The sequence below is a fragment of the Canis lupus genome, chromosome 32 (assembly GCF_048164855.1).
Source record: "Canis lupus baileyi chromosome 32, mCanLup2.hap1, whole genome shotgun sequence".
In the NCBI taxonomy this organism is placed as follows: Eukaryota; Metazoa; Chordata; class Mammalia; order Carnivora; family Canidae; genus Canis; species Canis lupus.
Genome location: NC_132869.1, coordinates 36,221,972 through 36,235,834, shown reverse-complemented (window position 1 = coordinate 36,235,834; position 13,863 = coordinate 36,221,972).

Below are 13,863 nucleotides of genomic sequence, written 5' to 3'. Positions count from 1 at the left end.
TATTGCTGGTGGGGATGAAAAATGGGATAGCTACTATGGGAAACAGCATGGCAGTTTCTCAAAAATTCAAAATAAAATTTCCATGTGACCCAGCAATTCCATTCTTAGGTATATACCCCAAAGAATTGAAAGCGAAGTCTCAAAAAAAAAAAAAAAAAAAAAAAAAAAAAAGGGTATTTGAACACCCATGTTCATAGCAGCATAATTCACAATAGCCAAAAAAATGGAAGAAACCTAAATGTTTGTCAACAGATGAATGTATAAATATCCTGTGATATATATACAATGTTATGTATATTATACATAATATATATATAATAAAATATATCTTGCCTGGAAAAAGAAGGAAATTTTGCACATGCTCCAGCATGGATGAAACTTGAGGATATTGTGCTCAGTGAAATAAACCAGTCACGAAAAGATGAAGACAGTATGAGTCCATTTTCATGAGGAGCCTAGAGAAGTCAAATTCATTCCTAGGAGAGCAGGGAATGGAGAGTTACTATTTAATGGGATATGGAGTTTTGGTTTTGCAAAATGAAAACAATTCTGGAAACGGATGGTAGTGATGGTTGCTCAACAATGTAAATGTATTTAATGCTACTGAAACACACAATTAAATATTCTTAAAATGATAAATTTTATGTATATTTTACCACAAGTTTTAAAAGTTCAATGATTTTTTGTGTGTTCAGAGTCATATAGCCATCACCACTTCTAATTCTGGAACATTTTTTGTCACTCCCACAAGAAACCTGGTATTAGCAATTACTAACAATTACTGCCAGCAATCATTCCCCAGTCCCTGTTTCTCCTCTGCCCCAGATCTATTTTCTATCTCTATACATTTGCCTGTTGTGGACATTTTATATGAATGAAATAATAAAGTATGTGGCCTTTGTGTCTGCTATTTAGCATAGTATTTCCAATTGTTGTAACATGTACCAAGTTTTACTTCTTTTCATGGCCAAATAATATTCCATTGTGTGGATATATCACATTTGCTTATTCATTGGTTTGTTGGTGGATATTTGTATTGTTTCCATTTGTGACTTGTAAGAATAATGCTGCCGTGAACGTTAGTGGACAAGTTTTTGTGCGAGCATACCTTTCTTGGATATATACCTAGGAGGGTAATTGCTGGGTTATACAGTCCCTCTATGATTGACTTTTAAAGATTTTTTTTAAATTTTTAATTTTAAGCAATTGCTATAGCCAAAGTGGGACTCGAACCACAACCCTGAGATCAGGAGTCATGTGCTCTATGGACTGAACCAGCCAGGTACCTCTTTATTTTTTTTTATTATTAATTTTTGAAATTTTTAAGTAACACGCTTAACTTTTTGGAGGCTCTGCCTGCCTGTTTTCCCCAGTGGCCGCAGCATTATACATTGGTACCAGTGTATGAGGGGTTCCAACAGGTTTTTGAGTAGTTTTATTAATATTTTCCAATCTTTCTAAAAAGGATCTATAAATTGGCTTAAATCATACAGCTCCATAAAAAAAAAAAGAGTCCTACAGCTCCATGCTGTGTTCTGCTTTGCAAAATTATAATAAAATAAGCTGGAAGTGCCTCACACGTGCAAAAAAAAAATGAGCTATTTTAATAATAAAATGTGTGCTACCAACCACCTCTGTCACCCCTAATCCGGAGTATCTTTCTGTTGGACCTTAACACCTGTGGCCTCCTGACTAGTCGCGGGGCTCGGACAGGTGAGTAGGAGGGAGGGTGATGCTGGAGAGGCTCCCGGAGCACCCCGCATCCTGTCCACCCCTTTACCGCAATGCAGAGCAGCCGCGAACTACATTTCCCAGAATGCCTCGCACCTGGAGGTTGGGAGTTTGCAGGAGAGGAATTGGGGCGGGGGGGATTTGGAAGGTAGAGACGGGCGAGGGGCTCGGTGGTCCTGCAGAGGCGGTGGCGGCCGCGACAGTCGCCGAGGCTGCCCGGCTTCGGGCTGAGCGCGCCTGCGCCCCCCGAGCCCCGGCGGCGACTTCCCCGCGCGGCTCCCTCCTCTGCTCCAGCCCCCGCGGGCGCTGCTGCGGGGTCGCACCCGGGACCCAGAAGACGCGGAGTGGCTTGTGTTCTGCGGCACAAACCTTGACTAATACATGTGTCTGTGGGGCAGAGGTACCATTTAACGTTTGATATATTTAAAATACAAGGGGGGGGGCGTGGCGTGCGGGGGAGGGGGTGTGTCTAGAGGCGGTGTTTCTGCACCTGTGGGAAATTCTGTTTCTCGGAGGCAAACCGGAGCGCCAGCCCGGCTAGTCTTCATGCATCGTGGGCATTAAAAAAAATTAATAATAATAAATCAAAAAAGTGTCATTAAAACCTCACTTATAAGCTCCGTTTAATGGTAGAAGAATAATCCATCGAACAGGTATCCTGTGATTTGACGAAGTGCAGTCCCATAATGTTGGCATTTAGGCTACCGTTTAAGACCGTCTTTTGGCAATTATGAATCATCCCGAAAAGAGCGATTCTTAACGATCACGTCCTTTAGGCAGCCTCGAAAAAGTGATATTTCTGGTTCAAAGAGTATACACATGGGAAAGGCTGTGAATACACGTTGCCAGGTTGGATTCCAGAAGTGTAGCAATTTGCACTCCTGCAGGTAGTGACCCGGAATTTGTCTTCCCTGCCAGGACAGCCCATGACTGCCATCACATACCAGAATGTGACTCTGACGCTTGCTGATTTGCCAGGTAAAATTTCAGGCTTGGTCTTTATGCACTTGTTGATTAGCCAAGATTGTGCTCTTTCTCGGTCTCTTCCTTCCCATCCTAACTTCCGTCCTTCTCCTCCCCCTTCTTCTTCCTTCCCCCTCCCTTCTGCTCCTCTTCTCTCTCTTCCCTTCCCCTCTTTTTTCCTTCTTTCCTTCCTTTCCCTCTTGCTCCTTCTTTCTACCTACTTTCCTTCCTTTCTAGAATTCACATGCTTTGCCTATAAGTCTGTCAAATACCATGTTTTTATAAATTCCCCCAACGTCTTGTTGCATTTAATTTTGCTTGCATAGAATTTTATTATACATCTTACTGCTTTTATGTAAGCAAACATCTATTCCTTTAGAATTCCTAACATTGCTTTCAATATTAAATAGTTTATTTGCCATTCGGAAATAAGGTAAATACTAACCTCTATTTTCTGTTATTTGTGGCTTGATTTAAAATTATGGCTTGATTTTATACATTACCTCTTTGACTTACCTGAGCTTTTTTGGGGGCATATATTAAAGGAAAATCTAACTTAATTTTCCCCTGAAACAACTAGTTGCTTGAGCATCCTTTGGACAAATCCTACCTTTATGTAATTAGGTTTTTAGATTCTAGGGATACCTGAGTGGCTCAGTGGTTGAGCATCTGCCTTCAGCTCAGGGCCTGATCCCAGAGTCCAGGAATTGAGTCCCACATTGGGCTCCTTGCGAGGAACCTGCTTCTCCCTCTGCCTGTGTCTCTCTCTGTGTTCCTCATGAATAAATACATAAAATCTTTAAAAAATTATTTTTAGATTCTAAATGTGGCTCTTTAATTAAGACATGCATGTTGAAGAAAGTTCAAACACTTCAGAAATACATTTCCATATAATGTGGAAAATGAAAGAATCCTACCCCTTAAAGGTGACTGCTGATGATGATTTAGTGAATTTTTTTAAATTTAGCTTTTTATTTTTTATCTTATTTTTTGAAGATTTATTTATTATTAGAGAGAAAGGGAAGATTTATTTATTAGTGCATACCTGAGCATGGCAAGGAAGGGCAGAGGGAGATAGAGAATCTCAAGCAGACTCCTCGCTAAGCACTGAGCTTGGAGCTAGAAGCTGGGCTCCATCCCACAACCCTGAGACATGACCTGAGCAGAAATCAAGAGTCTGATGCTGAACTGACTGAGCCACCCATGTGCCCCTTTTTAAATTGAGTTTACAAAAAATAATATGCATAGATTTTAAATGTACAGTTTGATGAGTTTTGACAAATATATATGCCCATCTAACCATCAGCCAATCAAGCTACAAAATGTTTCTGCACCCAAAAAGTTCTTTCTTGCCCCTTTCTGGTCAATCCCCATTTCCCCAAAGCAACAACTATTCCAATTTCAATCTCTTTGGTCTTGTTTTCACTGTTCTTAAACTTCATATAAATGGAATCTTAAGTATAAACTCACTTAATGTCTGGCTTCTTTCACTCAACATAATTCTTTTGAGGGTCATCCATGTTATTCTGTGTATTAGCACTTCTATTTATTGCTGAATAGTTTTCCAGTGCATGGATAAATCACAGTTTATTTATCTGTTCACTTATGATGGATATAGGAGTTCTTTCCAGTTTGAGGTTATATCAAATAAATCTACTAAGAACATTCTAGTACAGGATTTTTTGTAGGCATTTCTGGAGTGGAATTACTGGGGCATAGGGTAGGTGTAACTTTAATTTTATAAGAAACTGACATACAGTTTTTCAAACTAGTTGTACCATTTAACCATCCACCAGCAGTGTGGAATAGCTGCTTCACATTCTCACCAAAACTTGGTATTACCTTTTGTCTGTGATTATATTTCTAATATATTTTGTTAAAGTTTTAGCACAATCACACAACTGGCAAGTACAGTATAAAGAACATTTTCCTTCACCATTTTAGAATAAGTTGCCAACCTGATGCTCCATCCCTGCCTCCCTGCAATTCTTAAGTATGTATTTTATACAATCAAAGACATTCTCCTACATAATGATCAAAATTAGGAAGTTAATCTTGGTGCACAACAAACATATAATCCTCAGTATGCACTATTTAATTTAACAATTGTCCTAATAATGTTCTTTCTAGTAAAAGGATCCTATTCAAAAAGCCTGTGTTGCATTTAGTTGTCAAATTTTTTTAGTCTCCATCAAAGTGGAACTTTTCTCAAGTTGCCTTTTTTATTTTTATTTTTAAAATTCTTTTAATTTTTATTTTTTATTTCTTAAGAGAGAAAGTAAGAGTGGAATGGGCAGAGGGAGAAGGAGAGAGAGAATCCTAAGAAGGCTCCATGCTGAGTGAAGAGCCCAATGTGGGCTCAATCTCACAACCCTGAGATCATGACCTGAGCCATAAACCAAGTGTCAGACATTTAACTAACTGAGCCAGTCAAGTACCTCAATAGGTTGCCTTTTTTAAAGATTCCAAGCCAATTTTATTGTAAAATGACTTCATGTTTGGGGCCATTTGATGTTTCTTTGTAATTGTATCCAATGTATACAGCTTTGGCAAGATTATCATAGAAGGTATATGACTTTAATTTGTTCCCTTACTGATAAAATTTACTTTGATCATTTGAATAAGGTGGTGTCTGCATGGTTTCTCCAATATAAAGTTACTCTTTTCTCTTTGTAGTTAATATTTTTGTAGGGAAGTACTCTGATATTAGGTAACTATTTAATTGCTTCCAAATCTTTTAGTTTGTTCATTTAATAATTTATAGATATGGACTGTGGTTTTCTATGTTCTTCAGGGGGGCAATAATCTATAACTATCATTTATTTTGATACTCAAATTGTACATATTTGGCCCTATCAGCTGGCTACTCTGTCCTTTTGAAATGTCCCATCATTCTTGGAACAGTTCTCTGATTTCTGGCACAAGAACATTCACTATTGCCTTGAACTGAGAATGAGCCATTCTCTGAAGAGCCTTAGTTTCTTTTAATGGAGGATGGTATTTAGAAACCAAGATTTAGGCACTTGGTGTGCTCATTGTTATTCGCATGTCACTGCTTCTAGTGCCTGTCTCAGGAGAAAACTAGGGAATATGTGGATGGATACACACATATACCAAATGCACACATTTACATCTATGTTTATTTTTCCCTTTTTTTGAGAAAGCATGCATGCATGTGTGCACAAGTAGGGGTGGGGTTGGGGAAAGGGCAGAGGGCGAGGATAGAGAAATTTATTTATTTATTTATTTATTTATTTATTTATTTATTTATTTATTTAATTAATTTATTTAGAGAATCTTAAACAGGCTCCACAATCCTGAGATCATGACTTGAGCTGAAATCAAGAGTCAGACTCTCAACTGACTGGGCTACCCAGGCACCCCAATCTATGCTTATTTCTATACCTCTTTACGTTTTTGAAAACCGTAAGTCTACATCAGTACTTCAATTTCAACCCAACTCCTATAGTTTCCTTTAGTTTTCCCACTTTCCATATTTGTAACTCTTTTCTCTGACTGTGTTATCCTTATATTTATTTGATCAGCACACTGAATGTATCCAATCTCCCATGTCCACTGCTATCTCCTCCCCAGTGTGGTCACCCTCCTCACTATACTTACTCTCTGATACTCCACTCTAGATTACTCTTCTACCAGGACACCCTCCTCTCCTTGCTCAGGTTCTGAAATCCTGCCTTGGTCCTCTTGTTCAAGTGGATGTTCTCCTTAGGTCACTTAGGCTCTGATTCTCTGGGCCACCCTCACATGTACACCTTCTCTTCTCACTCGTTCAGGCTCTAACTCCCCATGTTGGGCTATCTCCCATATGGACTCTCTGCTCTTCCTGTTCAGGCTCTGACATCTAACTCTGTGTGAGCACCTATCTTACCTTGCTTATGCTCTAATATGCCGTACAGGACTGCCCTTAAACAGGCTTGCTCCCCTCACTCTGCTAGAGTTCTGATACACTGTTCTAACCCATTGTGGCTGCCTCTTCCCCCATATCTCCATCATGTGGCACCCACTTTGCTCTGCTCCACATAATGGCTTTAGGACTAAAGTCATTTGGGAAGCAAAGGGAAAGAGAAAGGGATATGGATCTATTGTCATTCCTTTAAATGTTAGTTATTCTAAAGGGTATGACATAGTGTCTCATTATGTTTCTAGAGTGCTATCTTTGATTAATGATGATTTAGAGCTTCTTTTATGTGCTTGTTGGCTATTTGTACTTCTTTTCATAAATGTCTACTTGAGGGTTTTTTTTTTCCCTTTGCCTTATTGATTTGTAAGGATTCTTCATATATTCTGGATTCAAGTCCTTTTAAAATGTATATATCGAGGGTGTATTTAACCACTCTATGGCTTGCCTCTTATTATCTTAATGGTAAAATTTTTACTTTTTATGAGGTTCAACTTATGAGTTTTAATTTTACGGCTAGTGTTTTGTGTCCTATCCGAAATCTGCCTACTGCAAATTCAGGAAAATCTTCTTCCGTTTTTTCTTTTAAAAGCTTTAAAGTTCAGCCTTTATAGTTAGGTCTCTGATCCTCAAATTAATTTTTCTTTATGCTGTGAGACCAAGGCCAAGGTTATTTTTTTCCATGCAGATATCCAGTTGTACCAGTACTTTCTGTTAAAAAAAGATTTTCGTTTTCTGATGAATGACCTTGGATCTTTTTGTCAGGAATCAGTCATTGCATACATGTGGATTTATTTCTGTAAACTCTATATGTGATACTGTTACATTTCTGTATTCTCTAATGTAATACTATTACATTGATTTGTCCTCTACTAATACATCGATACCCCCATTATACTTGATTACTGTACCATTATAATCAGGTAGTGTGAGTCCTCCACTTTTGTTCTTCTTTTTCAAGTTGGTTTCTGCTAGATCTTTTGGGTTTCCATACAGATTTTATAGTTTTTCTTTCTTTAAGATTTATTTATTTATTTATTATAGACAGAGGGGGGGCAGAGACACAGGAGGAGGGAGAAGCAGGCTCCATGCTGGGAGCCCAACGTGGGACTCGATCCCGGGACTCCAGGATTGCGTCCTGGGCCAAAGGCAGGCGCCAAACCGCTGAGCCACCCAGGGATCCCCTCCATACAGATTTTAGAATCAGCTTGTTGATTAGCTACAAAAAATGCTGCCTGGGAATTGGATTAGGAGGATGTTAAATATATAGACCAAACTGGGGCAAGTTGCCATTTTAATAAAATTGAGTTTTTTATTAAATGAATATTATATATTTACATTTATTTAGGTCTTTCCTAAATTTTTCCACAATGTTTATCATTTGCAGTATACAGGCATACCAGAGATGTTGTGGGTTTCATTCCAGACCACCACAATAAAGTGAAGAAAACAATAGAGTCAAATGAATTGTTTGGTTTCCCAGTGCATAGAAAAGCTATGCTTACCCTATATTCTATTAAGTGTGCAACAGAATTATGTCTAAAAAACAATGTGTATACCTTAAGTAAAAAATGTTATTGCTAAAAAATGCTACCTAGCATCTGAGCTTTTAATGAGTCATTATCTTTTTGCTGGTGGAGGTCTTGTTTGCTGTTGATGGCTGCTGTCAGATTTGGGTGGTAATTACTGAAGTTTGGGGTGGCTGTGGCAATTTCTTAAAATAAGACAACAGTGAAGTTTGCTGCATCAACGGACTCTTCCTTTCACGAACTATTTCTCTGTAGCACACAATGCTGCTTGATAGCATTTTCTGCGTAGTCTTCCAAAACTGGAGTCAATGGTCTCAAACCCTGATTCTGTTCTATCAACTAACTTGATGTCATATTCTAAATCTTTTGTTGTCATTTCAAGTCTACACAGCATCTTCACCAGAGTAGATTCCAGCCTAAGAAACCACCTTCTTTGCTCACCCGTAAGAGGCAATTCCTGATCCTTTCAAGTTTGATCATGAGATGGCAGCAATTCAGTCTCACCTTCAGACTCCACTTGTAATTCCAGTTCCATTGCTGTTTCCACCACATCTGCAGTGACTTCCTCCACTCAAGTCTTGAACATCTCAAAGTCCTCCATATGGACTGGAACCTACTTCTTCCAAACTCCTGTTAACATTGGTATTTCATGGCCCTTAATCCCAGATGTGACCTCTCTGGGGTCTCCATTCATGCCTACATATCTATGAATGTTTATATGTTCTACATGAGGCTGGGCCTCACCTCTCATGTCTCCCATAATTGTGCAACCTCTGAAATCTGTTCAACTTTCAGCCTCCCAGAAACTTCCCCGGGGTCTCCTGCAGTCTTGCCCTGCTCATATACATCTTTAACAGTGGGCCAAGTACCAAAGGGAAGTTTTCATGCAATTTTAGAGGGTTCTGTCTCTGCAGCCACCTCCTCTAAGGCACCTTGCCCTCCGAACCCATCTGTGTTAGCCGGCCTGTGCTCTGAGCTCTATTTCCTCTGCCCAGAGACATGCTGTTCCCTCTTTGGGCTCCATAGCCCTGTGATGAATGCAGGGCTGACCTCATGTGCTTCTTTTTTCTGAAGGATAAGAGCCCTGCCTTGGTTTCTGTTCAATGCCTGCAATTGTTGCCTGTTCAAATGCCCACATTTGTCTAGCTTTTATTGTTGTTTACAGCAGAAGGTGAGTCCAAGGTCAGGCACTCAATCATAACTAGAGCTGGAAGTCAAGAGATTCATCTTTTAAAAGGAATTAATTTAAAGAAGCATTATGTTTATTCTCAGACTCTAGCTGTAGTGCCAGGCTAAACATAAAGAGCCTCTTACCAAATTCTCTTGGTCAAATTCAAATCCCAGATTGAAAGTCCTATATTTTTATAGGGTTCTGTCCTTTATTTCCACACCTTCCATAAAAGTGAAGAGCTTAATAAAATGTACTCATCCCAATCTTTGCTAAATTTCCTTTTCATATAATTGGAGTAAACCTAAAACATTTACATCATATTGATTTTTATAGACTGTGAGAGGCAAAAGTTAGGTTTCTTTGGTCAAACATAGAGCATGGAAGTACAAGTGCTCAGATTTCCTTCAGTTGTTAGAGAGGAATGAAATGGGTGAGCTTTGTCATCTCATTCCTTCTTTTTAATTTTTTAAAAATTTTATTTATTTACTTTAGAGATAGAGAGCACATGAGCAGGAGGGGCAGAGGGAGAGGAAGAACCTCAAATGGACTCTCCATTGAGTGCAGAGCCAGAGCTAGGGCTCGATCTCATGACCCCAAGATCATGACCTGAGCCAAAATCAAGTCATGTGCTTAACTGACTAAGCCACCCAAGTGCCCTTCATTCCTTCTTTAAAAAAAAAAAAAATCTAAAAAAAAAAAAAAAAAAAATAGGGACACTCAGCAGGGAGTCTGCTTGAAGATTCCCTCCCTCTGCCTCCTCCCCCAAGCTTGCACTTGTGTACACACATTCTCTCTCTCTTTCTGAAATAAATAAATCTTTTTAAAAAGCTAAAAAAAAATATTTTTTTAATCTAAACTTTTGCCATTTGTACTGAGATATAATTAACATATGACATTGTATGAGTTTTAGTAACAGTTTTTTAAAAAGATTTTATTTATTTCAGAGAGAGCGAGAGAAAGAAAGCATGAGCAGGGGGAGGGGTAGAGGGAGAGAGAGAAGCAGACCCCCCACTGAGCAGGGAGCCTGATGTGGGGCTGGATCCCAGGACCCTGGAAGCATGATCTGAGCTGAAGGCAGATGCTCAACCGACTGAGCCACCCAGGTGCCCCACTAACATGATAATTTGATATATGTACATATTGTAAAATGATTACCACAGTCAGTTTAGTTAGCATCCATCACCACAAATAGGTATAATTTATGTATGTATGTGATGAGAACTTTCAAGATCCATTCTCTTAACAACTTTTAAATATAGGATGCAGTAATAACTATAGTCACTACGGTGTACATTAAATCTCCAGAACTTATTTATTTTATAACTGGAAGTTTGTACTGTATGACCTTCACACACTGTGTCCAGCCCCCAACCCCCCTGCCTCTGACAAGCTCGGTAACTGTGAGTTTGGATTTTTAAAATTCCACATATAAGCGAGATCATGTAATATTTCTTTTTCTGACTTACTCCATTTAGCATAAGTTAGCATATCCTCAAGTTCTGTCCGTGTTGTTGCAAACAGAATTTCCTATTTTTTGTTATGACTGAGTCATAGGTAGATTCTCACATTTTTCTTTATCCATTCATTCATTGATGTATACTTAGGTTATTTCCATGTCTTGTCTACTGTAAATAATGTTGCAACGGACTTGGGGTTCAGATATCTTTTCAAAATAGTGATTTCATTTCGTTCAGACATATTCCAGAGGTGGAATTGTTGGATCATATGGTAGGTAGCTCCATTTTTAATTTTTTGAGGAAACTCCATACTGTTTTTCAGAGCAGCTCAACCGGTCTACATTTCTTTTTTTTTTTTTTTAATTTTTATTTTTATTTATGATAGTCACAGAGAGAGAGAGAGAGAGAGAGAGAGAGAGGCAGAGACACAGGCAGAGGGAGAAGCAGGCTCCATGCACCAGGAGCCCGATGTGGGATTCGATCCCGGGTCTCCAGGATCGTGCCCTGGGCCAAAGGCAGGCACCAAACCGCTGCGCCACCCAGGGATCCCTCGGTCTACATTTCTGACAGTGCACAAGGGTCCCTTTCCTCCACATCCTCACCAACACTTGTTATCTCTTGTCTTTTTGACGATAGCCATTCTAACAGGTGTGATGTGATAGCTTCTTGTTGTTTGGATTTGCATTTCCCTGATGATTAGTGATGTGGGGCACCATGTACCTGTCGGCCTTTTGTATGTCTTCTTTGGAAAATGTCTATTCAGATCTGGCTATCTTGTTTGTTTGGTTTTTGTTTTCAAGATTTTATTTTTAAGTAACCTCTACATGCAACGTGGGGCTTGAACCCCCAACACTGAGATCAAGAGTCACATGCTCCACCAATTGAGCCAGCCAGGCGCCTCCCTCTGCTCATTTTGTTCATCAGATTGCTTGTTACTGAGTTGTATGCATTCTTTATATATTTGGGATATTATCCCCTTCTTGGATATATGATTTACAAATATTTTCTTCCATTTTGTAAGTGCCTTTTCATTTTGTTGATGGTTTCCTTTGCTGTGCAGAAGCTTTTTAGTTGATGTAATCCCACTTGTTTATTTTTGCTTTTGTTGCCTTTGCTTTTGGTGTCAAATCCAAAAAATCATTGCCAAGACCAATGTCAAGAAGTTTATGCCCTGTGTTTTCTTCTAGGAGTTTTATAGTTTCAGGTCTTTGAGTTTTGTCATCTCATTTCTTCTTGCTTTTTTTTTGCTGAACGCAAAATCCAAAGGAACAAAAGATGTGTACCCTCCCTAAAATTGGCATAGACGCAAAATCAGAGTTAGTGAGCTCTGTAATTCCCATCTCTCTTACAAATTGCCTGTAAGACAGTTCAATCCTGGGTAGGAACCTAAAATAAAAGGCAAGACAATTCCAGGGTAGAAGTCTAAAATAAAATTTTTATAGTAGGAAAGCTTCTGTGTTATGGTCATAGAAACAAGGATTTATTTTTGTTTCTCTCATGTTGGAAAGAATAAAGAAGTTACTTAGCAATCCCTGTTTCACCAATATCCTATTGCTATTTACTTGACACTGAAGAATAAAGTTATTTAAATGTGTCAAAGGGACTTTTTAAAAATAGGGTGCCCACCATGTTCAAAACATTTACTTATTCACGAAGTATGTATTGAATATTTGATGTTCAAATAAGCCAGGAGTAACAAAAACAAGTTAAACATTATTCTTATCTTCAAGGATTTATTTTGGGAGGGGTAAAAAAATAGCACCTGGAAGCACTGGCCTCCTGCTGCCCATTATAGTGTTATGGAAATCAAGGAGAGGAAAGATTTTGTTTGTTTGGGTGGATCATAAAAGGTTTCATAAAAGCAGTGGCATCAAATTTGGTCTTAAATTTTGGGTAGAATTTTGACTGGTAGGGGGAAAAAAGAATACATAAGCTGGGAAAAAACACATAGTCAAAGATAGAAAAGAAGGGAATAGCGGAAGGTCCAGTTTGTCTGGAAACTAGAGGTAGGAATGGGAAGGTAATGTGGGGTCTCCTTGTTGGGAGTTTAAATGACAGGCTGGGGAGGGGGGTGGAGCCACCAGAAACTGAGAGGCTGTTGCTGATCATAGGAGCACTGTGACTGGAGCTCAGAAACATTCCTCCAGCCACAAAAGGATGTTAGGACGAGTGCTAGCCCACAGAAGAGTTTCCAACTACTTGAGTAGAAAGTCTTGGACACTGTAGTGAGTTTACATAAAATTAAATATATGTAATGTAAATGACTCACCTATATTCTGAATCTGAGTCCTCCTTACATGACCATGTTTTTAAAAAGATTTTATTTATTTATGAGAGAGAGAGAGAGAGAGAGAGAGAGAGAATGAGCAGCAGGAGGGGCAGCGGGAGAGGCAGACACCCTATTGAACAGGGTGCAATGCAGGGCTCCATTCCAGGACCCTGGGATCATGACCTGGCCGAAGTCCGACGCTTAACCAACTGAGCCACCCAGGTGCCCTTATATTACCATTTTTAAAACAGTCTATAAACAAATAAATGTTAAATGCCCATGTTTATTGCAGCATTTTTTACATTAGCCAAGACATGGAAACAACTTAAGTGTCCATCAACAGTAAATGGATAAAGAAAATGTAATATATCTCAATAGTCTATATATCTCAGCCAGAAAAAAATTTTTTTACCTGGCAAAAGTAAAAGTTGGTGATGCTATGTTGGTCCTTAAAACACCTTTTTTTGGAAATGTTACTGGTGAAAAAAAAAAACAAAAAACAAAAAAACCCAGAAGCCTGAGTACTACTGTCACATTGGGTCAATGTGGACGTGAGGGAGGTTAGAGCACTCTTAGAGCAGAGAAAGTGGGCTGAAGGGAGCAAAGATATTTGGGGAATAAAACTTAGAAGATGAGGTGACTCTTTGGCTATGTGAGTCAACAGAGGACAACTCCAAGGGTGCCACTGATAAGAACGGGAGAGGAGGAGCATGATGGTATATTGGTGCAGCCAGAGCAGGGAGAGGCTGACAAAGAAGATTAGTTTGGGGAATGTTCTGTGGATGTTCCTGAGGAGAGCTGTTTGGAACTGTCTCATGGGCAAT